At 54.0% G+C, this 27825-nt stretch overlaps 1 long non-coding RNA gene across 1 annotated transcript in view; it reads right to left on the reverse strand.

Moving 5' to 3' along the window:
* Positions 1-15806: 15806 nt before the first annotated feature.
* LOC119467735 overlaps positions 15807-27825 on the reverse strand; it is a 68347-nt gene continuing 56328 nt past the window's right edge. The window contains exon 3 of the long non-coding RNA XR_005196337.1: positions 15807-15907. This is a non-coding gene — a long non-coding RNA (uncharacterized LOC119467735). The remainder of the gene's footprint in view (positions 15908-27825) is intronic.

The raw sequence follows: 27825 nt of genomic DNA on the forward strand, positions 1-27825 counted from the left end.
CAGCAGGACACGCCCTCACCTTCAGCATCTCAGTCCAGCAGCATACACCCTCACCTTCATGGCTCCTGGTGAGTGATCTGTGGAGTTAGCTGTTTTCTTTTCCTGTGGAGTTTCTGAGAAACCTCTCAGATGGTGGTGGCTGGGGTGAGTTATCAAGACGAAGCAAATAGACCGAACTACATGATGAACAGCCAGGCTTGCAGGAGACAGGCCAATGGAAGCTGCCCACGGGAGTGAAACAGGGTGGGGCAGAGGTTGAGCAGTCTTTAGCTACACACACCCCTGGGAGCTGTTTCTGTAAGATGGTTAAACTAAAAAGAGGCTCCACCTCCATCTTTTATAACAGCTTCTTTGAGCCCCAGTTCAGTTTACTGTCTCACATTTTCTGACTTATGTAGGCAGGGTAGCCCCTAAAGCTGCCGTGGTCACGGAACCTAGAGGGATGAAAGTGGGACAGGCAGGTTTTCATTGTCCGTATCCCTGCAGCACTCAGGGTGGGTGAGGATACGGATGCTGACTTCTTAGGAGGACTCAGCAGACACTCACCAAACATGTGACCACCACAGAGGGTGATGGGAAGCCCCTCATCCAGGGAGGTGCAGCCTCGGAGCTCGCACGGGGTTGGCGGCATACAGCATCCCGCTGCATGTGCTCGAGGCCATGGCAGCGCCCTGGAAGACAGACGGGAATTATCTCAGGGTTTGTTGTCTGGTGGTGGAGTTTGATACTTGAGAATTGTGATCTTTATTTCAGAAACACCATCTGGCCATCAGCCCAATCTTGAGTTTTTGATTTTTCTCAAGATGATCATTAGGAGTGGTTTAAACAAAACCAAACATAGTTTTGAGGACCCCAAACATGACTCACCAGAGCCCTCGCTGAATTCTCCGTGAGTCAGCCTGGCCCTCCCTGCTGACTTCACCGTTTCGGGCACCGTTCTTCTGACTTTATCACTTTTTGCTGCTTTTTTGGTTTCCAGCTGTGACTAAATTCAGACCCAAAACCTTCAAATTCTTCCCGGCCACCTCAGGGAAACCCAGAGGCAGATCTGAGTGAGGGAGTGGGGTCTGTGCATGGAGCTGGGACCGCCCCGTGCTGAAGGGACCTGAGACGCAGGCATCTTCCCAGGGAGCTCTGGAGAGCGGTTTCAGTTGGGGGGGAGGGGTCTGCCATCCTCCTTTCTCTACAGGCAGGGCTGCCATGTGATGGGGGCTCAGGGTCCACTCCACAGCCCCAACCCCCAGGCAGATGTGGGGCTGGTGTTTCCTGCCACTCCTCACCAGGCAGGGACGCCGGGGATTCCACAGTCAGAGGCGAACCTGCGTTTATCTAAATGGAAGGAGAGTGGTGTCTCTGGCCAGAGGAAGAGGGGAAGTGGCACCTCCCAGTAAAGAAGTCATCCCAAAGTCATGGGGTGGATGGGGGCTGCCTCAGGGGGAGGCTCTGGGATCTGGGGAGGAAAGGCCAGGGGAAGCAGGTGTCCATGCAGAGGAAACTGCATCCAGACTCCTCTCCAGATAGTGACAGGGAGCTCCAGGGGCTGCCCTGTCGGGGATCTGTGGGGCACACGTGTTTCCTTCACCTCCTCTGGAAACTTGGCCACAAGGGCAGCGGGTGGAGGGGAGGCCCTGCAGGATGAAGAAAACAGCAGCACAGCAGCTCAGAGGAGAGGACGGTGGAGGCACAAGGTGGTTCTGCAGGGGCAGGTGAGCCGCACTCCAAACCCAAGAGAAGCCCCAGAGACACCGGGAGCCAGGCTGCCCTACGGAGCTACAGACAGGTGAGGTGGCCAGTTCCAAAAGCAGCTCCGAGACCTCAAGGCTGTCTTCCAGCAAGCTCAGGCCTGGACTCACGTCCTCCCACCAGATAGGTGCGGGGCACCCTTGGCCAGGACTGCAGGGAAGGTGGGCAGATCCCATGAGTGCTGGGTCCTGCCCCCCACGACAGTAGCTCAGCTGCAGAAGGTCATGGAGATGTGATGGCGGGGGTCACGTGAACTCTGGGCTCACTCCAGCCCTACTGCCTGACTGCTGAATGCTGGCTGGATGACACTTTGGAGTTCAGAACCCAAGATGAAGAGGGATGTGGAACCTTTAAATAGCAGCAGGGAAACCAGCAGGCCGTGGGCAATACCTTAGTGTTTTCAGGAAAAAGATTTCCTATCTAGAAGTGGAATCCAACCATATTATCAGTCAAGAGTAAAGGGAAAAAGACATTTTCAGACCTGTACAAAGGCTCCTAGAGGATCAACCCTGGAGGAAGAGCCCGGCGCCAGGACATAGGAGAGACGTGGGGGGCTCTGGGTTATAGTGCAGGAAAGCCAAGAACTTCCAGGGGGCTCTGAATCAGCATTCTCACTGTATGGAGAGATTTCCATTTCTGACTGAGGCTGGGAGAGAATCGAGGATGGGTATATGAGCAAAGCCATTTGAAAATCAAGGCAGTTGTTCCAGACAAAATACAATTTGTATAAGATGGGCTGTGTAATCACAACACATTAGGATACATTGGCTGCAGTGACAAAGGCCAACAAAATAGTGGCCTAAACAATCTAGAAGCTCACTCTCTCAGGAAGCCATTGGAGCGGAAGTGGATACAGCAGCTCCGCAGGGCCAGGCCTGGCCATCCTGAGCATATGTCAGGCATCTTGGGATTCAAGAGGGTGACTCAACCCCCCCACCAAGCCCACACTTCCCTCTGGGGGGAACCGGGGAGGGGCATATTTCCCCCTCCCATGTCCTGCCAAGAAGTTGTATGCATCATGTCCACTCATAGGCACTGACCAATGGCCAAAGCCCATCCCACAGCCCACTGCAGAGGAGGCTTGTGTACCTGCTCACTGGCCCAGCAGCACTGGGATCGCTATAAAAGATGTCTTGAGGCAACTGGAGGAGGTTGGGCCTTGGAGGCTATTAAGGGATGAGTGCTAGTTTAGCTGGGTATGATAGCAATATTGTGATGTCAATAAAGCCCTTATCTGTAAGAAATACAGAAGTGTTGATGGATGAAATAATATGATGCCTGAGATCTGCTTCAGAATATCCCAAATGTATATAGGTATTACTTGTGCAATTAAAATGTAAAATTTTTAAAAGGTCAAATAATTTCTTTTGTCATATCTACAAGAGGAGGCTGGAAGGTGCAGGGGGACTGGCTGTCCTTGTCCATGGGCATTCCCACAGCTGATGTGAACACCCAGAGATGAGCTGACACCCACCCAGCCACTATGAAAACCCACAGGTGAGCTGACGCCCACCCAGTGTGGCATCCACTTCCACCTGGGCCTGACGCCAGAGGGGCCCAGGGAGGTGAGCAGATACAGCCCTGGTGATGGACATTTCCAACAGCCCCAAATGGTTGCCCTCCCTAGTAGGACATTAGCAGAAAATACCTATAACTTAGAAATCACTGAACAGCAGTGAAACATTTTTTTTTTTTAATTGAAGGTGAAAACTGAAAGGAAGTGTGAAGAATATTCCAAGTGAGCAATAGGGGTGGCAAGTTCACCCAGAAATGCCACTTTGTGGTTGTTGTCATTATAAGCATGAAAATATATCTAAAGTATTTAAAAGATCACTTTAATACAAATAAAACAACAAAGTGATAGGAAAAGGCTTGCTGAAGCACAGGAGGCTTGAATGTGCACAGGACAAACAGAGGTGAAGAACGAAGAGCAGGGGAAACGGCGGTCCAGGCCTTTGCACACGCCTGGCTGGGTTCACCACGACCTGCATGTGGACACTGCAGCCCAGAGGGCAGAGCTCCCCAAAGCCAGGCTGCTGCCTGGAGAACGGGTGCCCTTGGGGCAGGCGCGGCACCTCGATGGGGTTGCGTGTGCCGCCTACTGGCACCTGCATTGCACCTCCATGTGTGACCCAGGAGGACCCTCTGCGGGGACTGTCTGTGCTTCCCAGATTTGCTTCTCCGGCAGCAGGTAAGCTCCGGGGTTCCGTCAGCACTGCCTCTGCGGGGCTCCTGAAATAGTCAAAGAGTGGGAACAGGTTAAAAGTTTTAACCCCTGAATGGCTGAGATTTTAAAAAATGAAATCTGGCAAGTGATTAAGCTAAATTACAGACCTAATTGCTTGCACTTAAAATAACACTAAAGCAAATGTGAGATTCTGTTTAACTTGGAGGACCAGCACAGTTGGCAACGTAGTTCTGTTCTCATTTTTCACCAGGGAGGGCTACATTTCAGGCTGTTCATGCAGAACTATGATGAAATGAAGGCCTCGGTGTCTGTGAAGTTCAAGTGTTTTAAATGGAGCAGAGGCCCCTCCAGGGTTCACCCACCCATTTCCACCTCAGACTGTCGGCAAACCATTCCCACTGCCGTGAGCAGAGACCAGGGAGCTCCCACCTTCTGATGCAGCGGCCAGACGGCAGGAGGGCCACCGAAGCTGGTCCTCGAGATACTCCGAACTGCCAGTCCAGCTGGGGGACGCCAGGCACTGAGGGGACCCCGGGCCCTTGGGGCAACCGTGACTGCAGGGGACTCCTCTCCTCCATGACCTGCTCCCAGGCTGCCCCTGTGCAGAGCTCAGGCATGGGGCCGTGACCCTGACCCCTCTGCCAGGCTGCCCCTGCCACTCGGGGGACGTGGTTTCCACTGGGCCGCTGGTGCCGTATAACCATGGTGTAGGCAGGGCCTCGGGACAGAGAACAACCAGGTAAACTGGCTGCAGTAGGGCCCAGAGGTCGGGATTGAGGGGCAGCCATGCCAGGTGACCTCTGCAAGGACCTGGGGAGCTGTACCAAAATCGCAGAGAGAAAAGGATGTGGTTCTTAACCAGCTTCCACCTGGCCTGTAGCCTCTGTGTTTACTTCAGCTGATCTTTAATTGTAGTTGCCAAAGCAGCTGCTTGCACTGTGCAGCTGACTCCCAGGGGCCTCGGACCCACCTAGCCGCCCGCCCAAGGCGAGAATTGGGGCTGCAGCTGGGCCGGGCAGATGGGGCCAGGGGGTAGAGTTCACGGAGCCCCCACACTCCGCACTGCCAACTCCTCTTTTTCCAGCATTCCCGGGCCAACTGGAAGAAAAATATGAGGGAAGGAGGAAGGAGGAGGTGAAAAAAATATGGTCATAAATCTAGGACCTCTTTTTATTGGCACTTCTCTTTCAGATTTCTAGTTTGGAAAAATACTTTTTTATGCATCCCAGGCTCCTTGGTGATGGTGGAATGCTGATGATAAATGCAAAGTTTTCAAAAGTCCTTTTTATGCCCAGGAGAACAGAGCCTGGTACAGGGCAGCTGCCTAGGGGCCTTGGTCATCCTTAGACTAAGCTGTGGCTTTTCCAGTTTAACTTTGCCCCTAGCCTCCGTGCCAGGGTGACTGTGCCAGGCACCCTCAGCACCCTGAAACCCCGTCCATGCCTGGCTGCACCTCTCGGCCTGTCTTAGGGAGCCAAGGTTGGCCAGGCGCCCTGCAGGAGGCCCAGCAGGGAAAGGGTGTGTGATTGCGAACAGCTCGGGAAAGCGCTTTCAAGTGAACCACAGAGAACCAGTGAAGAGTGTGGACACTGGGAAACCTCTCGCAGCTGAGAAGACACAGTGCGGGGTCTGCCATCTGGACAGGGCTCTGTGTTTCCTGGGGTGGGAGACAGTGACTGCAAGACTGGGTTTGTGCCTCAGATCTGCCCCAGGTGATGAGGCCTGCCGGGGCCTCCCTGCCCAGCCCGTGAAGAGACGGCTTTTGCTGTGAGTCTGCAGCAGTGGGTCTGCCGCGCCTGCATAGGTGGGTTTAATTGGCTCCAGCTGCACTGGCGGCTCTTCTCCCCCTCTGTGATGTGGCATGGGGAGTCGTGGGTGTAGCCCTCTGAAGCAGCTGGAAGTCATTCCGTTATAAACTGAAACGAGAAGAGGGTGAAAACTCCAAGCCTCGACTGCCTGTTCCACAGCTGTGCTCACGCAGCTCCACCTGACGGCCGCCCAAACAAAGCCACCTCCACAGCTGACAAGGGGAAGGGAAGGAGATCATGCTAAGCCCCAGGTATTCCGGTGAGCTGGAAGCCAGCTGGGAGGGCTGGGTGCCAGTGACACCTCCAGCCGGCAGGCCCCTGTGGGGGCCGCGTCTCGGTAGCGTGCCCAGGGGTGAGGGGTGTCCGGCCACCACCAACTGCCCAGGAGGCAGAGGTGACCCAAGGGGGGCTGCTTGGTTCATGGGGGAGAGCCCAGCCCCCAATGCGGAGCACAGATAGACTCTGAGGAGCCCCCACGGGGGCACTGATGGACACTCTCGGGGTCCCCCACTCAGGGCACAATGGACTCTCAGGGTCCCCTGGGCATCCTGCCCACCAAGCTGTCAGGTCATCGAAATGGAGCAGGAGCCCAGGCCTCAAGTTTCCAGGCCAAGTGACCCCCATGAGTGCCTGAGAGGCTGGGCATGGAGGCTGGCTCCCGGCCTCTCACCTGAGCCTCCCCACACCCTTGCCTCCACGTCTGAGAATGCCCGGCACCCCAGCATGGCCTCAGGGAGGCAACGGTGCTGAGCGTGTGGGGCCGAGACGATGGCTCTGGGCCAGTCGGGTGCTGGACAGTGGCTGGCACGGGACCATGTGGAGAAAAGCCCAGTACCGTGAGCAGCTCCAGCTGCTGCTCCCACCGCCCTGGCCTCTCGTGAGGCCCTGCCTGGGCCCATGGCCAAGTCCCAGCACTGCAGACGGCCGGTGAGTCTCACGGGGTGAGCACAGCACAGAGGCCGCTTTTACACGCAGACACCTGGGGCCACCTCCACAGGCTGCTGCCTCAGAGGGAGCATGGCCCACAGGGACCTCCTGGACTCAGCCTCGGGGCCCACCTGGGGGCTTCTGAGGGTGCGGTCAGACCAGAAGCTCGAGTCCTGAGAGCTGTCCTGAGGGCACAGCCAAAGCCCACTCGTGCCTCCAGCCTGGGGTCCATCCCACTGTTAGAGGGGCTGGGGGACAAAGGGACCGACCAGATGTGGTGGGAAAGACAGCTCTCAGCTTCAACCTGGGTATGTTGTGGGGACACACATGGGGCCACAGTCAGACGAAGGCACCTGGTGGAGACGCGACAGGTCTGGGGTCAGATGCAGGTGCTGGACTTGCTGAGATGTGCACACTCAAAAGCAGCTTCTGGGGCCTGGGGTGGCGTGAACAGTTCAGGGGCTTCCCAGGAGCGGTTCTGGCTGACACAGCTCTGTGGAAATTGGACATGACCTGGAGGGCTGCTCACCTGTCGGGTGTGCACTAGAACCCCACACTGCGGGAGCCTGGCTTCCCCTTCCTGGGTGGTGACGTCCAGCTCCCTGCTGGTGTGAGGGAGAGACCCCTTGTCAGAGTGGATTGCAGGGCCAGCACCAACGGTGGCTGGGTTCGTGGTCAGTGCCTCCCGGAGGGCCCGGCCTGGCCTGAGACCCCATCTGGTGGATAACAGCCACTGGGTGGACCAACCGGCCCAATGTCCTCCCGACTCCTCCCCTGCCTTCTCTTGCTGCCATTTCACAAGTGAGCCTGAGTTACTGAGTTGACAGGAAGCAGAAGAGACTCCTATGAGGCTCAGGTGCTGAGCGGGACCGGGAAGGAGGAGACGTGGAACGTTTCGGGCGCTCGTGGACCGGGAAGGAGGAGACGTGGAGCGTTCCGGGCGCTCGTGGACCGGGAAGAGGAGACGTGGAGCGTTCCGGGTGTTCATGGACCCCAAGGAGGGAGAGTTGGAGCGTTTTGTGTGTTCGTGGACTCCAGGTCTGTTCCCCGTGCACTGTCGTCTGCTGCCCTGTTGCAGCCTGACAGTCACAAGTGTCCTTTGGGCCCGAGCCAGCCAGGCTGGAGTCAGGGCCCCCTAAGCCACACGTGCCTCTTGCTCTGGGTGGGGGCTGAGGGGCCTCTACCTGCACGGGGCTGTCAATGGTGCCTGGTTCCTCTGCCCAGATGCGGTTCCGGGCTTGCAGCCTCAGCTGCCTGATGGGCCAGCAACCCTGGTCGTTGCTGGAGGCTCTCGGGTCCACACAGGCCACATCCTGTATTCTGCAGGCTGGAAACACAGGGAGGCTGGCCCAGCCTCATGGGGAAGAACGGCCAGTGACATCTTCTAGTGGACATTATGGCTGAGAACCAGCCAGGGGTGCTTCAGAGTCGCTGCCTCATGTAATTGCCCAGCGGCCCATGGAGAACCAATTGGGCACTTGCATTCACTGCCACGTGTAATCACCCAGCACTTGAAGTGCTGGCAGTTCCTCCATCCACAAGTTAGATGGAGTCATCCAGGGGCGTGTACCAGCAGCAACACTCTGGCTCCCGACCACCATATCAGCAGCCAAACCATCAGGGCTGAGATCAGTACAGATTCATCTGTTCTCACCACGCTGTGGGCACCTTGCAGGTCCACACTCCTAGCTGGGGGCCCAGGGAGACTCTGCTTCAAGGATCACCTGGTTGTGGGAGGAACCCAGCTGCCAGCTGCAGAGCTGAGGTTCTGTCTCTGTCCTGGCCTGTCGTCCCACCTGCCAAGCAGCAAGCAACCCTGCACCGCCATCTACCTCCATCTCTCACTCCACTCTCTGGCTCCCTGGACCCAGCCCAAGCTCCAGTGATGACCAGGTAACTCCTGCCCCAAGCAGCCATGCCAGGTGTTCTAACACAGTCACTACGTGGCTCTGTGTCCCGTGCACAGGCCAGGGCTTCAGGGGGGCATCAGCACTGCTGGCTTCAGAGCCCCATCAGCACTGCTGGCTTCAGAGCCCCTCGCGATGATGCAGCTGCCGTGAGTGCAGGTCTGTGGTCAGTGCTGGGAACCACATCTCCTGCCTCCAGCTGTGTGACTCAGGGAAGCAGGAGCCTCTCCCTCCTACTGTCCGTCCGCACACCCAGGGTCACCCATGTGCACCCACGCTGTGCACTCGCTGTGCTCTGTTAAGAACGCAGCGTCCTCTGCCCCCGATTTCCCAGGAGAGCTTCATGTTCATGGCGGTGTTTCCCTCAGGCACACGTGGCCACAAATCATGGGAATATTCAGGGCGGCAGTGAGGGGCACACGGAGACTGCACGCCAGGTCCTGAGGCTGCCTACAAAAAAGAGAATCTGAAATATCCACTAATTGTTTACGTTGACTGCAAATTTAAATAATATTTTTTATAGATTGGGTTAAAATATGAAAACTAATGACCCTATTTCTTTTTGCTTTTCTAATGTGGCCACTGGAAACCTTAGACTCACATCTGTGGTTCCCATTAGATTCCATCAGATGGTGCGTGTCTAGAAAGTGGCTGTAAAGTGCCGCACTTCCTGCTGGTTTTACTGGAATCGCATCTGACCTGCAGGACTGAACGTGTGGTCCGGGAACTGTCCACGCAGAGCTGCTGCGGAGTGGACTCAATGTTTCATTTTGTTTCTGATTTTTGAAAATTTAATATGGAAAGACTTTGAGATCATGCATGGTCTACAAATGACTTCTCTGTCCTTACTCAGGATGGGCGCCCACACACCAGAGTCCACCCACGCAGGCCTATGTGGAGCATGCGTTACCTAAGCACATGTGTCCACGAGCACATATGTGAGCTTGCGTGAACATGGGCTTGTGTGTACCTGAGCACGCCTGCCGGCACCAGCAGGGGTATAAGCTGAGGCCTCACAGGCTCATTGCTGTGAAGCTGGAAGTGCCTCTGTGGAGGGTCAGGGCAGGGCCCCTGGCCTCATGCTGGTGTGTGGCAGCCACGGGTCCTGTGCCTGTAGCCTGCGTCTGGTGCCCAGAGCTGCTGCCCATGGCGAGTGAGCTCTGCTGGAGGAAATGATGTAGAGCCTCAAGGGGGCTGGGGATGGTGCTGCCAGCTGCCAGCTCCCTCAGTGGGAGGGCCTGGCCTACGCCCAGAGCTGCACTGCTGCCTTCACCCCAGGGCCTCCCGGAGAGGACGGAGCCACTAACAGACGGCTTCTCCCTCACAACTCAGGCAGCATCTGCGCCCAGCAAGGGTGTGCACCTGTGCGGGAGCCTCAGTCATCCCCATTTCTAAGTGCTCCTCCACAGGCAGCCCTTAGGAGCCCTTGTGTGTCAGCCACAGCCATGGAGGACCAGGCATGGACAGGAGACGATGGTAGGGACAGCCAAGGTGTCCCACGGGGACCTGTGGGGGGCTGTCCGCCCCACAACACGGGCTGACTCCTCCCTCCCCCCACATCCTGAAGTTCCCAATTCATTAAGCCCCGGGATGCAACTGATTAGAGACCCATTTGGGTTAAATGAGATCCTGGTCTGGAAATGCGGATGCGTCTGGATTATTAAAAGGCCCTCAGTCACTCACACATGAGTCTGAGTAAGTTTGGTCTGCTTGATTTTACTTCTTCCAGCCTGACTTCTGGATGGGGGTTTAGGGAGGAGCTTCTGGGGTTCAGGCAACCCCGGGGGAATGGGCCAAGGCTCTGTACTCCCCTCACCTGCTTGTTCCCGCCTCTCAAAGTCTCCCTGAGCCCCAGGCTGGTGCGGACGCAGGGAGTCCCCCTGGAGGGCCCTCTTTGCATGGAGAAGCCTGAGCCCTGAGCAGCCAAGGAGGTTGTGGAAGCAAGCAGCCTTCTCCACCTGCTCCTGCCTGGACAGCGCCATTCCAATCTGAAGCTCGTCCACGAGACAGCACCCAACGCAGCCAGATGTGAAGCATTGCTCCATGAAGGCCAGAGGTGAGTACCTGGGGATTTCTCTCCAAAGAGACAGCAGCAGGTACAGACGCGGTGGGTGCTGACACACAGGCAAACACAATGCACACACCACACACACTTTACTCACGCGCACATCCACCTAGGTGCTTGCCGCATGCACACAGGTGCACATTCGTGTGGTCCCCGTGCCAGGCCCCTCCCTGGGGCACTCCTGTCCATCTGTACTGTGGTTGTCCCTGGGAGCTGAGAAGGTCTGGCCTGTTTTCACTGGGATTCAGAGGCACTGTTGGCGGCAAAACTGTTTCAGCCCCACCCATTTTCTCCACAAAAATTCTTTATTAAGAGAACCATAGTTGAGAGCGTTAGGCAGAACCTGAAGAGACTGTGGACTTAGTGGTGGGAACGCCTGGTGCAGCTCACTCTGAGGCCTGAGGTGAGTCATTAGACTCTTACCTTGGCTTCCCCTCTGTGGGCCGACAGCGTGGCCCGAGTGAGCTCCTCAGGTGAATGCTGCGAACCCCACAGGAGGGGCTTCTCTGTGCTATTTAGCAGGTTTTTCATCACCTCTCAAGGGCGTGGAGCTGGGAGAGAGTGAGCAAAATGAAAAGGTACCTCTGACAGCAGCCGCCACTCCTGAGCCCTTCTCTCTGGGTACAGCCTGAGGACACGGAGGTTCAACATGCAGCCAGAAGCCCTCCACAGCCCAGCCTTGTGCCCCTGCACGGAGCTCAGCAGGGACCCCATCCTCTAGAGCAGACGCCAGCCCCACAGATGTGCCCTGGAGCCCCCCGGAACTCACAGGAACCACTTTTTTCTGCTTAACCCATTGTTTTAGGGTCCTGGGGCTGCCAGGTCCACGTCCCACAAACTGGGGGACTTAAAGCAAAAATTTCTCCTCACTGGCCTGGAGGCCAAAGTTCAAAACAGGGACAAGGTAGGCCATGGGCAGGGCGTGCTCCTTGGGTGCTCCTGGGTATGGGCAGGGCGTGCTCCCCGGATGCTCCTGGGTGTGGACAAGGGATGTCCACCACCCCCTTGCTCCTGGATGTGGACAGTGTATGCTTCCCAGGTGCTCCTGGGCATGGGCAGGGCGTGTTCCCCTGATGCTCCTGGGCATGGGCAGGGTGTGCTCCCCCAGTGCTCCTGGGCATGGGCAGGGTGTGCTACCTGGGTGCTCCTCCTGAGCATGGGCAGGGAGTGCTCCCTAGGTGCTCCTCCTGGGCATGGGCAGGGAGTGCTCCCTGGGTGCTCCTCCTGGGCATGGAGAGGGTATGTTCTCCGGGTGCCCCTGGGCATGGGCAGGGTGTGTAGCTCTGTCCAGGCAGTGGGGTTTGGAGGAGGGGGTCCTGGGCATGGAGAGACAGGTCCCCCCTTTGACGCTGGCCACCTCTTTGTCCCTGCCCTGCCCTGAGATGGCTGCATTTGGGTCCCCCAGAAGCAGGCCCAGAGCATTTGCCATATCTGCTTTATTTGGGGCATTTAGGGAAGATGGGATGTTGGCAGCATTAACCAGGTGCCCTGCTGGCTCCTGGACTGGGCCTTGGCCCCCTGGGCTGTTCCCACCGAGTGCTCCTGGTGGCCCCTGCTCTGGCTGATCCCCAGACAGGTTCAGTGAGGGTGGTGGGAGGCACTGCCAGAGGCACCTTGTAAACAAGTGAACCTGCCTGGGGGCTGTGGGTTGTGGTGGGGGGGTGGGTTTAGCATTTTCGAGCCACCTTCCCTGGTGGCCCAGACAAACTCAGATACCCAGGTCCCACCCAGCCAATGAGCCCCTGTACCCCCCAGTCCCACCGTGCCCCCCAGTCCCACTGTGGCTCATGGAGAGTGTACCTGCAGCGCGCTGCATCTGAGGGCCCACTGGTGTCTAGGCAGCAATCAGGAATTCTTTTAGCACCTACATCAGTCCGTGCCGCAGGATCTGCCCCCAACAGCAGGGGTCTCCTCACAGCTGCCGGGAGGCATGACCCGAGGTACGCCTGGTTGAACATTCTGGAACTGAGAACAGCAGTGCAGCCTGAGAGGAAAAGCAGCTCAGCCTCACCTCGCCTTGCCTAGCCCCAGCAGAAGCTGGGCAGGCACAGGCCCTGGGGGCCTCAGGGCAGGACTCCATCCTGGGCTGGGAAGAGCAACTCAGTTCCTGCCTCGAAACCCAAGGCCTCTGGTCCAGGGAACTCAGCAGGAAATGAAAGCCAAGGACGAAAGCAGGACCCCAAAGGGCTGGTTCCCAGGCCGGAGCCGCACCCCCTGCAGAAGCTTGAACAGCAAGTGACAGTCAGCAGCCAGGTAGGAAATTCGGGGGCTTTGCGCTTGGAGGGAAGCCCGCCCCATATGGAAATGCTTTCGAAGCTTGTGGTGGTGCACTGGGCCGCCAGACGGCTCCGTCAGGATGGTCATTAGCCCCATTTCTCAGGTAAGAAAACCAGGCTCAGATTCTCAGCAACTTGTGCACAGCGGCAGGCGGGTCACCTTCAGCAGCAGAACCAGCACAACCCCAGCAGGTCCAGGCCTGGAGGCACCCCCGCACCTTCCCCATAGGCTCCCACCCCACCCAACTTCGCACCATACACCCAGCAACCCGGCATCCCACATGCTCCCCACCCCCACCCTGAAAACCCTGTGCCCGACACAGCCCCCACCCCCCACAAACCCTGCACCATCCACCCAGCAACTCTGAGTCCCACACCCCATACCCAGCACCCCGCATCCCATACCCCCATGCCCACATCCCCACCCTCCTCTGCCACACTCCTGCACCGTGGACACCCTGGACTCTGGTCCTGATGCCTCCGGCCTGTGCCCTCTGCTTTGAGCCTGGCCTCGCAGCTCACCTCTCCCAGGGTGTCTGGTGGTGTTCAGGTTCCTGGTAGCAGCCCAAATTGCCAGGCTCCAATGCTCCCCCAGGACCCCCTGCATCCCCCCAGCATCCATGCAGGCCCAGCACCCCCACCCAACCCTTGATCACAGAGAAGGGAAAGGAGCCCTCAGAGTCCAAGATTCTTCAAAACTTCCAGAAGAAGTTCTGTATTTTTTAAATAACTCATTTCATCAAAAACACATGACAGTTAAGGGATGGGAAAGGAGTGCAGAGCCGTCAGACTGTTTTAAAGGCACAGCACATCTACCTCCCTCAAACACCGTAATGCAGCCACACAGAAGCTGGGAAGCACATGTGCATCCTCACAGGGACTAGTTTAGAGTGGGTGGAAGCTCCAGGGCCTCAGGAGCCAGAGATTAAGGCCTTCTCCTGCACAGACAGTGCAGGGGACATGCCATCCCTCCCAGGATGCTGAGGGGGGACCTTGCAGTGCCCCTGGGAAGTGCTGGTGGGGTGGGCAGCAAGAGCCGCACTCAGGGTCCCGGGACGGGGCTACAGGGCCCTTGGCATCCTTCACTGCTGGGACGGGGGCTCCCTGCCGCCCCAGAACCTGTGGGCTGTGACCAGTGCCTAATGCCAGGCTGTGGCAGTGGAGACCTAGGGTTGGTCAGTGGCCCCCTGCGGAGGCTGTGCCGTGTGGGTCAGGGGCCCGGCCAGGCCTGTACCAGCCAGCACTGCCCATCAGTGTGGACAAATGCCCATGGGAGAGGCTCTCATTCTCCCCACCTTCCAACGGGGAAACCAAGTGAGGCCAACTCAGCACCGAGCATGGGTCTGGCCCTGGTGGTGGCAGATTTTCTTCACTGTTGTGCAGTCCTGCTTGGCTCTGTTGTGGCTGCTGCCCAAGGCTCAGTGGCATCTCCTGGTGCCACCACAGGGACAGCCGCTGTGTTTCCATACTGTGCTGTGGGCCCGCGGGGCAAAGTGGCAGCTGAGTCAGGGGCTACAGAGGCCTGTGCGGCCTTCGGAGCTGGACCTGGGCCTCACTGCTCTCAGCCTGGAACATGGCAGCTCTGCCAGGGGCTCACAGGCCGACATTGCCCCAAAGGAGCTTCAGCACCAGCCATGGGCAGATTGTGAGAAACTCAGGGAAATGTGTAGACTTTTCTGTGACTCAGTGGTGCAGTGTCTTCTGAACTGCCAATGTCTCACCCACCTCTGGTCAGTGGACTCTGGAAACCCTGCGTTTCTGGTATTTGTAGAAAACCGACATGCTAAGCTGCAAAGCTGCCCCCTCCAGACGTGGCACTCCAGGGCTCACCGTGCGGCAGGCCCCAGTACCAGCCCACTTTCCATCTGCTCCGCCTGGCGGGTCTGCCGGCCAGGCCAAGCGTGGCTGCAGAAAGAGCTAGACCGAGGCTTGCATTTTGCTTTCTGGTCCAAGGGTTATACTCTCTGGTGAAAGTTTTTCTTTCTCCTTTTTTGGACAGTGAAGCTGCAGTGATGGGCCAGTTGGCACCAGGGTGGAAAGACAGGTATTCCTCACTTTGTGGCACCAATGTGGTTCTGGCAAAGTCACCTCTTTTCCAGTAAAACAGGTAGTCTTTCACCACGGCCTTCCATTTTAGGACCAGAGGTTTGTCCCCAGGGAAGCAACCCCACTTACCACGAGCTCTGCCATCTGGGGAAACGGCCTTGCCGCTAGAGACACAGAAGCCAGACACATAGGCCATGCGGGCGGCACCCCCTGGCACAGCCCCTGCCCCGCTATGAATCTCGGTGACCGCCCGTGTCCCACTCTGCCTGGCCCGCACCTCCCTCACCACCACGCTCAGTCCCTCAGAGCAAAGTGTCCACCCCGCAGCATGCCCGAAACCCAGGGCCGGCTCTGCGCTAATTCAGAGCAGAGCGCGTCTCTCCTGCATCCAATCTTCCACACAGGCGGCTTTGAGAGGCTCAGGACAGCGTGTGGCGGGGAGGTGAGAGGAGGACTGGGGCCGGGATGAGGGGCTCGGCCTCACCACGCCGCAGGCTCTACTCCTCACAGAACGGCCGCCCCCGGGCCTGCGCAGGGGGAGGCCCCTCGGCCACCCCGTCCCGACTTCTATGCTGTCATCTCCAGAGCTGCCTGCAGCCTCCCTCTTCACGTTTTGTGTAAACTCTGGCCCTGCCAGCTGAAAGCGAGTTCTGTTTTCTGGCAGTCCTTGGCTTTTGGACTCCGACTTGAAATTAGTTCAAGGCGACCCAGGCACACAGCGCACCGGGAAGCCACGTGGGAGCCCTGCAGGTGGGGGTGCAGCCAGACTGAAATTCATCACCGCAGCCTGGGCCTCGTCAGGCCTTTATGACAGAGTGTGAAGGGAGTTGCTCTTACTCACCGATCTGCTTGGCACGGCCGGGTGGATGAGGAAGCACATCAAAGGTCAGACAGTAGGAGTTTGTCTAGACGTTCTATTTTGGACTCCACACGCACCCGAGGCATTTCTGCAGTAGAAATGGTATTTGTAGAAAACCGACATGCTAAGCCGCAAAGCTGCCCCTCCAGATGCAGCACAACAGACGCAGCCTTTACAACACGGCTATTCCGGCAACATCGAGAAACCCCCGTCTCTCCCAGCGTCAGGTGGGGCCCACTCTGAAAACCCTCGCACCCCATCACTGTGTTTGCTGTGGCGTCTCCACCTCCATTTAGAACAAGGAAGCCCGACGGGGAGGCCCCTGGGAGGGGCCGGCCGGCTGCCTGGGCGGAGGCCAGACCCTGGGAGCTTGTCCAAGGCTCACAGCAAATGCGCCAAGAAATGGAAGTGGCTCATTTTTCCTCCAGGCCTGAGGGGAGGGTTTGGATTTTACAGCCGCTCTGCAGTCATTTCTCAGGTTTGAAGCAGACCTTTCTGAGTTAGGGAGGAGAACACAAAAGTCTCACATGGGCCCTCAATCCCACAGGCACTGGGGGAGACGGGGAAGAGTGGGGAGATGTGGGAGGAGGTGGCCGCCTCGTAGGGGATGCCTGGCATGCCCAGCATGGTGGGTCTGTCCCAGGGAACACGTGGCCGTGTCTGAAGGCCTCTATGGCTGGCACAGTCACAAGGCGGGTGCCCCTGGCGTCAAGGGGTGGGGCGTGGGGACGTCACTCAGCACCTAGCAGTTCCCAGGGCAGCCCCACCTCAGATGCATCCCTTCCAAAATGTGCACGGTGCTGCGGGCAAGAACACCCGTTCCAGAGAATAAACCCCTGCCATGAGGGAGGAAAGTCATTGGCCAAGCAAGAGGCCCTGAGGGCGGGCCTGGCCCTGTGCATTTTCGAATCACTGTTGTAATGGCTGCCAGTGGCCCCTGCTCGCCTCTTCCATTGGGACGTCCCCGGAATTGGGCTGCCCTGGACCTCTGCGTGGTGCCACTGGAGCCTTGGGGTCCCTGCTTGGGAGTGAGCAGATCTCGCAGAGCTGCTGGGCCTGCCATGCCATGCAAACACCTGGCAGGGGTGTGTGGCCATGCCATGCATAGCCAACACCCACACCACACTCTGTTCACGTGCACAGAGTGGCGTTAGAACCAGTGCATATGTGGGGCGTCCGCCACGCAGGAGGGTGGAGGCTGAACAGGGGGTATGGGGGCGTCTGCCACACAGGAGGGTGGAGGCCTGAATGTTTCCACTCCCACACTCCTCCAGCAGTTTCCGTCACTGTCCTTCCTCGGGGCCCTGGCCAGATCTGGATGCAGCCAACAGACGCATCTTTTCTCAGGGAGCTGCCGCCATCTCCCCAAAGGGCAGAGCTGCGCTCTTTCCCCTCGCAGACTGCTGCAGACCCCTCTGGGCCGTGGCCATGAGAAAATGAAGGTCCATATTACTTTGCAAAGGCAGCCTCGGGCCACTGCGGCCTCACCACCGACCTGGGCACAAGCACACATTGTGGCCCAGGAGGACAGGCCTGCCACAGCTTCCTGGAACCTTTTGACCCCACAAGCCTGGGTTCTCAGGCTGTGGGATTTCGGGTGATTCTCTTCAGTCTTTTCTGAATGAGGTAAGCAGGGCACACACTGCTCAAGGCCCACCCAAGGTCCTGAACAGGCCCGGCACCCTTTGGCAGGTGGGACTTTGCCCTGGCAGTTCTCTCTGATGCCCAGCCCCACGCATCTTGGGAGCTCCACAGAAGCAACCTGGGGTCAGGCTCCAAGTACAGGCAGCTTCTGTGGGAACTGATCCCGTAAACAACAGACTGTGGAGGTGAGACAAGAAAGTGAAAGTTGGCAGGGCTGCAGCCAGAGAGGAGGAAGGCTGCCCTGCTGCTGTCAGCCCCGGGGAGGGCTGAGGGTGCCACTGCCCCTACCAACCAGAGGCCTGCTGCAATGGGCGGGGCTCCTGTATGCCCAGCCTGCGTGTGGGAAGAGCGGCCGCTGTGGCCAGACCCAGCAGTTGGACTCCGGCCGGGGTCCTGGACCCGGGAGGCTCAGGGCAGGGGTTGGTGAGCCCACCCAGGCTTCTCCACCCCAGCATTTTGTAAAGGCCACGCATGTCTTGCTGAGAATCACGGAGCCATATTTAGAGTGAATTGATGTATTTGATCGATGTAGCGAAGGGACATGCTGACATCATTTTTGAGCAAGCTAAGAAAGGCTGGGAGCACTCAGCACAGAGGAGGGCCCACAGCAGCAGAAAGACTCCACTGAGACATGGGGATGGCTGAGGAGGGCCCTGCCCCAGGAGCTCTCAGAGCGGACACTGGACATTGAACCTCCCTGGCCTCAGAGCCCACCGCCCCTGGCATGGAGAGGTGGGATCAGGGGCATGGACTGGCAACCTGGCCATCTTGGGACCCCATTTCACACCACAGAGTGACAAGGACATGAGGCCTGCCCAGGAAACTTCCAGGACACGCCCACAAGCAGGCCCATCCTGTGCACAGATGTGTGTATGAGGCTGTTGCTGAGAACCACGGGTGTCCCTGCGATTCCAGAATGGCTTTGACCTGTCTCCCACATGGGCCTTTTGCAAAGGGAAAGTCTGTAGCAAATGTACCATATTCAAAGGTAATAAAAATGATCTATACACAGTTACCACCAAAAACAAGGAAAAACAAATGGCAAACAGCTCACACCATCAGAAAATTACCCCAGAATAGAAGAAAACGGAAATGGGGGCCGTGCGAGCACAGGACAGAGACGGCCATCCCGTCATCTCTCTTAAACAAGAGCTCAGGGAAGACCCAGTGAGGTGTCAAAGGAAATAGAAAAATTAGCAAGCAGAATTGAGGAAAGATATGGCCACTTCTGAGAACACAGAATCAGTGCACGGAACGGGATCCCCTGAGAACACAAGATCAGCACACGGAACGAGATCCTCTGAACATAGGATCAGCGCACAGAACAGGCTCTGTTGAGAACACGGGATCAGTGCACGGAATGGAATCCTCTGAACATGGAATCAGCGCATGGAACAGGCTCCTCTGAGAACACGGGGTCAGCACATGGAACAGGATCCGTGCACGGAATGGGCTCTCCTGAGAACACAGGATCAGTGCATGGAATGGAATCTTCTGAACACAGAATCAGCACACAGAATGGGATCCTCTGAACATGGAATCAGCTCACGGAACAGGCTCCCCTGAGAACACGGGATCAGTGCACGGAACAGGCTCCCCTGAGAACACGGGATCAGTGCACAGAACGGGCTCCCCTGAGAACACGGGATCAGCGCACGGAATGGGCTCCCCTGAGAACACGGGATCAGCACACGGAACGGGCTCCCCTGAGAACATGGGATCAGCGCACAGAACGGGCTTTCCTGTCCACTTAGTGCTGGAGGAGCTCCTGGCCAGCCCGGTGCTGCAGGAGAGGCTTGGGTTCCATCAGAGGACGATGCCATGGGTCGCCCGCCTCTGTTGCCAGTCCCAACTCGGACAGGCCGGCCTTGGTCTCCCTCCTCTGGAGCCCCAGCTCAGTGCTGTTTCTGAGCTGCTTGTTGCCCCAGGCCTGGGATTTTGACATGTCTGCCCCCCTCCTGCCGCCTTTCCAAGCTCTTCATCGTCTGCCCCTTCCTTCAGGATTTTTGGGGAGCAGCTGGGAGAGGCAGGCTCAGGACACGTCAGGATGAAAAGTTGGGCCTGCATTTTGAGAACCACTTTAATCCTGTTTGGAACAGTGGGTACAAATAGATCCCTCATGGTCACTCCAAGAGTGCTCTACTTGGCTCTGACAGTGGGGAGGTCACTGGCTGCAGACCATGTGGGCTCTCAGGACCACACAGAGCAGCCTTGGCAGATCCTTGCCCCCTCAGCTCCCTGCAGCCTGGCACCTTCACTCTGATCCCCAGCCATCTGCCCCACATGGTCCCAAGATAAATGTCCTGCCCTCCATCCCGCTTCAGCCCTCCCTCGCCAAGGACCTGGACTGCCACGACCCTGAAAAATCTATTGACGGACACTCAGGAAAGTGAGGAAAACAGGACTATTAAAGTTTACCGCTTGGCGGAGTTCAGGGTGCTGGCGGGGGCCGCCCTAGGACAGCAATTGCTTTGCACTTACTTCCTGCTTTGTGTTTCCTTGTAAAAGCCGCAGGCAGACAGCTGGTCCTAGGGCAGAGGGGAGGACATGCTGGCCGCCCCGTCCCCGCCGCCATGTCTCGCTCTCCATCACGCCCGAGACCCTCTGTGAACTGCGCTTCGGCTTCCCTGCACTTCCCAGGGAGTGGTGGAGCCTGGAGCAGTCTGTGGGTCCCCTCTTCCTCCCTGGGCCCTGGCATCAAGATCCTGGAACTCCCACCCCCGCGATGGGTTCCCCGGCCTTGCAGCCCTTCTGGGGCCCCACAGGGGAGGGAGGTGAAGGTGGCTCTGTGGGCAGATGGAACCTGCACGGCTCTGCCACTCCAAAGTCTGCGACCTCCAGCAACATCAGCCTCCCCTGCCTCAGCTTCCTGAACTCTGAAGGGAGGGTGCGTGACAAGATGATGCCTTGGCAGGGACCTCAGGGCACAGTGAGCGCAGACCCTGGGCCTCTCTAGCCATGCACCGCCCAGGGGAGTGAAAGTTCAGGATTCCGTGCGCGCCTGAGGACCCAGGCAGTGGGAGCAGAACTGCAGGCCAGGACATTACATCCACCCTGCTGGGGGATGGCGAGGAGCACAGGCCCCCAGGCCCTGGCCCCCACCTCCAGACACCACCCTCACCCGTGCGGGAGCAGGACTTGAATGCACCTGTCTCAGCTCCTTGCACACTGCCCTTCCCAAACCCACACAGGCCCATCCCTTGCCCTGAGAAACCTGTGGGGGTGCTGGCAGGAGCTACCCAAGTGCTAACCCATGCGAGTCTCAGAGTGGTGCAGGGTCCACCCACGGGCTTGCCCTCACGCTAGCCTCCGTGATTACTGTTGTGCTGCCGTGAGCTGCTGTGTTTGGGAGGGCAAGCCATGCTGTGGGAGGGGCCAAGGGGGAGCTGGTGCGCATGCCTGGCCCTGCCCTCCGGCTGGCCTCAGTTCCGCACGAGAGCCTTGCTGAGAAGACCCTCGGGGATGACCCATCCACATCCCCCACACTGCAGCTCCCCTCGTTCCGTGTGGTGGGTCCCCCTTGCTGTTGGACTTAGAGCTCCTGCAGACAGGAACCAGGTGACATCCCCTCTGTCCTCCAAAATCAGTTACGGGACAACTTGGGGTCAAAGTGAATGAAGGAGTGACAAGCTGGGCACGCACACTCCTCGGGGGCAGAGGAGCAGAGACGCATGCTTCACCTGACTTCTTGGAGGTCACACATGCAGGAAGAGAACGAATGAAACATTTAAAGTGTTGAGAAAAGAAAAAATACAGCCAACCTAGAATTCTGTTCCCTATGAAATTAACCTTTAAATTGAAAGAGAAAAAAGACTTTCTCAGAAAAACAAAACTTGGGGGAATGAGTTGTCAGTAAACCTGCTCTGGGAGAGATTCTAAAGGAAGCTCTTCAGAGAGAAAGAATAATGCTCAGGGCCAAAGACAGAGTGTTAGAGGAGGAAAAAGCAAAGGGAGAAAAGAACACTTTTCCAATTCTCCACCAATCTCAGAGACACGAGTGTCCAAAGTCATAATGGCAACAATGCATTCGATCATGTGTGCCTACATATGTTAAGCATGTATGCTTACCTATGTTACATAAACATGCATAGCTAGGTGTGCTTACATGTTATACATGTGCACGCCCAGGTGTGTTTATATGTAAGTGAAACCAATCGCGGCAATGACACAAAGGATAGAAGGGAAACAGTTAAGTGACTTTGCTGGTATAAGGCGTCACACTACTCATGAAGTGGTATAGTATTTGAAAATGGGCCTGGATTAGCTGTATGTTATAAAATTTAGGATAACCACTAAAAAACGTTTTTTTTTTTTTTTAAAAAAAAAACTATAACTGACATGCTAAGAAAGGAGAGAAAATAGAATCATAGGAAATACTCAGTTAAAACCACAAAGGACAGAAAAAGAGCAGAAGACAAAAGAAGGAACAGAGAACACGGGCAACAAATAGAAAACGGTACCAGACATGGTAGCTATTAATCCAACTGAATCCACAATCATCTTGAATGTGAAAAATGAAGATGTACCAATTAAAAGACAGACTGTCTGGGAAACAAGACCCAATTATGACTACAAGAAACACACTTGAAATATAGGAACATGCAGATGAAAAGTAACTGGATGGAGAGATTTATACCTTGCTCATAATAAGAAGTGGGAGTCACTACGTTAATTTCAGACAGCACACTTAAGAGTGGGAGAGGGTCAGGGATGAGGCAGGGCGTTCCATAATGATGAAAGAGTCAATTCTCCAAACAGATATAAGAGTTCTTACAGTGGGTGTGGCTGCCAACAGAGCATGAATCTACATAAGGACAGAAATGCCAGGAGGAATAGATGAATCTACGATTATAGTTAGAAACTTCAATATTTCTCTACCAGAAATGGATAGGTCCAGTAGGCAAAAAAAAAAAAAAAAAAAAAAAAAAAAAAAAAAAAAAAAAAAAAAAAAAAAATAGGCAAAAAAAAAAAAAAAGAAATCAGTAATGATATAGTCAAACTCAATAACACCATCAACCAACAGAACATAATTGACAGCTCTAGACTCTGCCTCATCCCACAGCAGAACATTCTTCAGCCCACCTGCAACATTCACCACGATTGACTACGTTCTTGTGAATTAGTCCATTTCACACGGCTATAAATGAGCTACCAGGGAGTGCGTAATCTGTAAAGAAAAGAGGTTTAACTGACACAGTTCTACATGGCTGGGGGGGGCCTCAGGAGACATAAAACCATGGTGGAAGGCAAAGGGGAAGCAAGGTATGTCTTACATGGTAGCGGGGGAGAGAGAAAGAGTGAAGGAGGAAGTGCCACCACTTTAAACCATCAGATCTTGTGAGAACTCACTACCATGAAAACAGCATGGGGAAAATCACCCCCATGATCCAATCACCTCCCTCCAGGTCCTTCCCTGGGTGAGAGCAGACATTGCCTGATTTCTGTTTTATATGGTTTGGCTCTGTGTCCCCACCCAAATCTCATCTCAATTGTGAAGATTACAAATTTCAGATGAGATTTGGATGGGGACACAGAGGCAAACCATATCAAGTAGAAATCAGGCAATGTCTGCTCTCAGACCACAATGGAGTTAAACTAAAATCCAGTAACAGGAGGAAGATCCAAGATGGCCGATTAGGAACAGCTCAGGATTACAGCTCCCAGTGAAAGCACAGAGGGTGACTGGATGCCGCATTTCCAGATGGATTGCCCATAGACCAGGAGATTCCCAGGCGGAGGAGCCCCACGGGTCACCAGCGTGGCTGTTCTGGCCAGCACGGCTGCTTTGCCGGTGCCCCAGTGCAGCGGCTCTCTGTACAAAATACACTGGTCCAGGTGCCCTTTTAGCTGGTGATTGGAGCCCCGGGAAGGCAGAGTCACCCATTCATCTGATTAAAAAGGGGACTGAAACAGGGAGCCAGGCCAGGAGATTCCTGGGCAAAAAAAAAGCGCCACGAATCTCAGTGCCACTGTTTCAGCCAGCACAGCGAGTTGCCACATGGGAAATCACACAGATCCTGGTGACTTTTCAATAGGTGACTGGAACACCTGGGAGAGAGTCGACCATTCAACTAAAAAAAAAAAAGGCTCTGAGTCAGGGAGCCAGGTGATCAGGTGCAGCTGGTCCCACTCCCACAAAAATAAACAGCAATTGGAAATGCTCTGGGTTGAGAGTTTCACAGCAAGGACAGCTGAACCAAGGACAGTCCAGCTTTGTGGGTGAGGGGGTGTCCGCCATTACCAAAACACTCCACCACTACAGAGGTAGTCCGCCATTGCTGAGGCAGCCCACCGTTGCAGAGGCAACCTGCCAGTACAGACAGAGTCTGCCATTACAAAGGTGGGCCACCATTGCCGAGGCAGTTCTAACTAGACCCACATAAATAGGACTGCAGGGAAGATCACACAGCAGCTGGGCAGAGCCAACAGTAGCTCAGCAAAGCCTCTGCAGGCAGACAGTGACTAGGCTGCCTCCTTGCTGGGCAGGGAAGCCCTGAAAAAAAGGTAGCAGAACAATGGAAACTCATAAAGCCCTAAATCCCTGAGACAGAGCACCTGGGGAAAAAAAGGGGTTTATGAGTTCTGCTGCAGCAGACCTAAACGTACCTGCCCAGCAGCTCTGAATGAACAACGGAGCTCACAGCTCAGCACTTGAGCTCCTATAAAGGACAGACTGTCGCCTCAAGCAGCTCCCTGACCCCCATATATCCAAAGAGTCACCTCATAAAGGAGATATCAGACTGACACTTGGTGGGTATCCCTCTGGGACAAAGATAGCAGAAGAAACTGGTAGCAACCCTCACTATTCTGCAGCTGCTGCAGGTGATCCCCAGGCAAGCAGGGCCTGGAATGGACCTCAGCAGTCCTACAGCAGAGGGACCAGACTGTTAGAAGGAAAACTAAGAAACACAAATAACTTCATCGTCAACAAACTGGACGTCCACTCAGAGGCCCAATCTGAAAGTCAGCAACTACAAAGATGACAGGTGGATAAATCCACAAAGATGGGAAGAAACCGGCGCAAAAAGGATGAAAACACCTGAAACCAGAACACCTCTCCTTCTACAAGGGATCACGACTCCTCACCAGCAAGGGAACAAGGTTGGAGGGAGAACGAGTGTGATGAAATGACAGAGTCAGACTTCAGAAGGTGGGTAGTAAGAAACTTCTGTGAGCTAGAAGAACATGTTCTAACCCAATGCAAAGAAACTAAGAACCTTGAAAAAAGATTTGACGAAATGCTAACAAGAATGGACAACTTAAAGAGGAAAATAAGTGAATTGATGGAGCTGAAAAACACAACACAAGAACTTCGCGAAGCATGCACAAGATTCAACAGCTGAATTGACCAAGCAGAAGAAAGGATGAAATAAAACGGGAAGGCAAGATTAGAGAAAAAAGGGTAAAAAGGAATGAACAAAGTCTCCGAGAAATGTGGGACTATGTGAAAAGACCTAATCTACGTTTGATAGGTGTACCTGAATGTGACAAACAGAATGAATCCAAGCTGGACAATAGTCTTCAGGTTATCATCCAGGAAAACTTCCCCAACCTAGCAAGGCAGGCCAATATTCAAGTCCAGGAAATACAGAGAACACAACAAAGATATTCCTCAAGAAGAGCAACCCCAAGGCACATAATCGTCAGATTCACCAGGGTGGAAATGAAGGAGAAAATGCTAAGGGCAGCCAGAGAGAAAGATCGGGTTATCCACAAAGGGAACCCCGTCAGACTCACAGCAGATCTCTCAGCAGAAACCCTACAAGCCAGAAGAGAGTGAGGGCCAATATTGAACATCCTTAAAGAAAAGAACTTTCAACCCAGAATTTCATATCCAGCCAAACTAAGCTTCATAAGTGAAGGAAAAATAAAATCCTTTGCGAACAAGCAAGTACTCAGAGATTTCATCACCACCAGGCCTGCTTTACAAGAGCTCCTGAAAGAGGCTCTACACATAGAAAGGAACAACCAGTACCAGCCACTCCAAAAACATACCAAATGGTAAAGAGCATGAACACAATGAAGAATCTGCATCAACTAATGGGCAAAACAGCCAGATAGCATCAAAATGGCAGTATCAAATTCATATATAACAATATTAACCCTAAATGTAAATGGACTAAATGCCCCAATCAAAAGACACAGACTGGCAAATTGGATAAAAAGCCAAAACCCATCGGTGTGCTGTATCCAGGAAACCCATCTTACATGCAAGGATACACAAAGGCTCAAAATAAAGGGATGGAGGAAGATTTACCAAGCAAATAGAGAGCAAAAAAAAAGCAGGAGTTGCAATTCTCATCTCTGATAAAATAGACTTTAAAGCAACAATGATCAAAAGAGACAAAGAAGGACATTACATAATGATAAGAGGATCAATGCAACAAGAAGAACTAATGATCCTAAATATATACGCACCCAATTCAGGAGCACCCAGATACATAAGGCAAGTTCTTAATGACTTATAAAGAGACTTAGACTTCCACACAATAATAGTGGGAGACTTTAACACCCCATTGTCAATATTAGACAGATCAACCAGACAGAAAATTAATAAAGATATCCAGGACTTGAACTCAGACCTGGAACAAGAAAACCCAATAGACATTTACAGAACTCTGCACCCCAAATCCATAGAATATACATTCTTCTCAGCACCACATCATACCTACTCCAAAATTGACCACATAATTGGAAGTGAATTACTCCTCAGCAAATGCAAAAGAATGGAAATCATAACAGTCTGTCAGACCACAGTGCAATCAAGTTAGAACGCAGAATTCAGAAACTAACTCAGAACCGCACAGCTTCACGGAAATTGAACAACTTGCTCTTGAATGTTGACTGGATAAACAATGAAATGAAGGCAGAAATAAAGATGTTCTTTGAAACCAACAAGAATGAAGACACAACATACCAGAATCTCTGGGACACATTTAAAGCAGTCTCTAGAGGAAAATGTATACCAATAAGTGCCCACATGAAAAGCAAGGAGAGATCTAAAATTGACACCCTATCATCAAAATTGAAAGAGCTAGAGGAGCAAGATAAAAAAAAAAAATCAAAACCTAGTAGAAAACAAGAAATAACTAAGATCAGAGCAGAACTGAAGGAGATAGAGACAAAAAAAAACCCTTCAAAAAAATCAATAAATCCAGGTGCTGGTTTTTCAAAAAGATCAAGAAAATAGACAAACCACTAGCCAGATTAATAAAAAAGAAAAGAGAGAATAACCAAATAGATGCAATAAAAAACGATAAAGGGGATATCACCACAGATTCCACAGAAATTCAAACCATCATCAGAGATTATTACAAACAACTCCATGCACATAAACTAGTAAACCTGGAAGAAATGGATAAATTCCTGGACACTTGCCTCCTGCCAAGCCTAAACCAGGAAGAAATCGAAGCCCTGAATAGACCAATAACAAGGTCTGAAGTTGAGGCAGCAATTAAGAGCCTACCACCCAAAAAAAGCCCAGGTCCAGATGGGTTCACAGCCGAATTCTACCAGACATACAAAGAAGAGCTGGTACCATTCCTTCTGAAACTATTCCAAATAACCCAAAAAGAGGGAATCCTTCCCAAATCATTTTATGAGACCAACATCATCCTGATACCAAAACCCAGCAGAGACTCAACAAGAAAAGAAAACTTCAGGCCAATATCCATTATGAACATAGAAGCAAAAATCTTCAATAAAATACTGGCAAGCCGATTGCAACAGCACATCAAAAAGCTTATCCACCATGGTCAAGTAGGATTCATCCTGGGGATGCAAGGCTGGTTCAACATACGCAAGTCTACAAACGTAATTCACCACATAAACAGAACAAAAGACAAAAACCACATGATTATCTCAATTGATGCAGAGAAGGCCTTTGACAAAATTCAACAGCCCTTTATGCTAAAAACCTTCAACAAACTAGGTATTGACAGAATGTATCTCAAAATAATCAAAGCTATTTATGACAAACCAACAGCCAATATCAACTGAATGGGCAAAAACTGGAAGCATTCTGCTTGAAATCTGGCACTAGACAAGGATGCCCTCTCTCACCACTCCTATTCAATATAGTACTGGAAGTTCTAGCCAGAGCAATCAGGCAAGAAAAAGAAATAAAGGGTATTCAAATAGAAAAGGAGGAATTCAAATTGTCTCTATTTGCAGACGACATGATTGTGTATCTAGAAGACCCCATCATCTCAGCCCTAAACCTCCTGAAACTGATAAGCAAGTTCAGCAAAGTCTCAGGATACAAAATCAATGTGCAAAAATCACAAGCATTCCTATACACCAATAACAGACTTAAAGAGAGCCAAATCAAGAATAAACTTCCATTCACAATTGCCACAAAGA

Source organism: Cebus imitator, unplaced genomic scaffold, assembly GCF_001604975.1.
Source record: "Cebus imitator isolate Cc_AM_T3 unplaced genomic scaffold, Cebus_imitator-1.0 Scaffold324, whole genome shotgun sequence".
Classification (NCBI taxonomy): Eukaryota; Metazoa; Chordata; class Mammalia; order Primates; family Cebidae; genus Cebus; species Cebus imitator.